The 1,491-nt window shown below is 40.0% G+C and overlaps 2 protein-coding genes across 3 annotated transcripts in view; one reads left to right on the top strand and one right to left on the bottom strand.

The window, feature by feature from the left end:
- The window catches only part of LOC118477798, a gene marked incomplete in the record, with an annotated part of 99,855 nt that overhangs the window by 27,742 nt on the left and 70,622 nt on the right, over positions 1-1,491 (top strand).
- LOC101863440 overlaps positions 1-1,491 on the bottom strand; it is a 63,999-nt gene that overhangs the window by 42,928 nt on the left and 19,580 nt on the right. The window contains exon 1 of one of the 2 annotated variants that reach the window (XM_013083299.2): positions 930-1,464. The exons of the other annotated variant lie outside the window; for it this stretch is intronic. The gene's annotated coding sequence lies outside the window, so the exon portion shown is untranslated. Of the gene's footprint in view, positions 1-929; positions 1,465-1,491 lie in introns of those variants that run through there. 2 annotated transcript variants of the gene reach the window in all.

Raw genomic sequence — 1,491 nt, 5'->3', positions numbered from 1 at the left:
ACACACACACACACACACACACACACACACATACACGCAGTCAGCCCTAACAGGCAGTAAGCTACACAATCTGATAAGAAGGTCAACGCTATTACTACTGGCACAATTGATTGCACCAGTACAAGGTAATGTCCTTCAGGATTTAGCCAAACTTAAGTCTGGTTTTAACGTCAGCCCAGCAGCAGTTTATGACTAGCTTTTTTCCCCAGAACAATCGCCATGTGTAAGGTAACGAGAGTAAGCCCTTAAAGAGGTGTATTAAACAGCTATTACGTCGTAGCTAGTGAAAATCTAAAGGGGCGACAGTGTTAATGAACTTGGCAACAACATTCTTCAAAACAAAACACGCGCCTGAGTTCTAAAACTTTAAAATAAGAACATTAGAAATCGAGAATCTCATGAAAAGTAACATATTTTATGCCAAATAGTCGGAATGGTTTCAGAAGTTACACGCTGACCTGACGTGGAAAGATTTCGCCTCCGCTCTTAGAAAAACAGATTCGAAAATTACTTTAATATGAAGCGCCAGTCACTGTCGCCCCTTGCAAACTTGAAAATTACACCGCACTTATTTAACACAAAAATGCAGAGAGACCATGCATATTATGAAACATCTTGAAATTGAACAGCAGTGGGAAACCGTCTCAATTCACTCAAAGGAGTGTGCATTCGGTTATTTATTTTCTTTGCTGTCCGACAGAACCGTCTAGACACGATTATAAATTCCAACAAAAAAATACCAAATCAGTACACAAACTGTATATTTTTTTATAAAGCCTACAACAAAACATAATCTGCAAAGAAACACGAATGGAAAAAAAGAAAAATGTATAATGAGTATACAACTATATGTACACACAATACACACACACACACAGACGGACCAAACAACCAGCAACGACTTTCCATGGCATATCATCAATACCCACCCCAAAACGGAGCCTTTTCACAACGTAGTAACAACTTCCAAACAGGAAGAACCCTTGAAAACTGTGCAGAGTGCCTGAGTTCAATCCCTTCACAAGTGTCTCTGAACACGAATTGTGAGCAAAGTTTATGTGTATGTGGCTCTGAACCACATGCAATCGGAAAATAGGGCAGTCAACAACAGCCTTAACAACCCACATTGCGTCCAAAGGGCAAACCATTATCTTCCCTCAGTCTGCCCCCTCCCCACCTTTCTTTTAGAAATAAAAAAACAACAAAACAAAACGCAAAACAAAACAAAACAAAAAACAATTTGAACGTACAATTTCTAAACAAAACACAGGCCGAATAGACCCAGGAGCTGTGGTAGACACCAGCAGAGGCACTCTCGTTGCTTCGAGGCCAACAGGGAATAAAATAAACATTTCCCAGCTGAGTCCTAAACAATGTTCCGCGTGTGCGTCTTTTAGATTTGATAAAAAGCTAGAAACAGACCTTCTCTTCACACAGTGCCAAAAAGGTACCACAGTTCAGCACAGGTCAGTATAATTCGTAACAAAAGAT

The sequence above is a fragment of the Aplysia californica genome, unplaced genomic scaffold (genome assembly GCF_000002075.1).
Source record: "Aplysia californica isolate F4 #8 unplaced genomic scaffold, AplCal3.0 scaffold00223, whole genome shotgun sequence".
Classification (NCBI taxonomy): Eukaryota; Metazoa; Mollusca; class Gastropoda; order Aplysiida; family Aplysiidae; genus Aplysia; species Aplysia californica.
The sequence above is the reverse complement of the archived record's forward strand: the minus strand, read 5'-3'. Positions and strand labels throughout refer to the sequence as shown.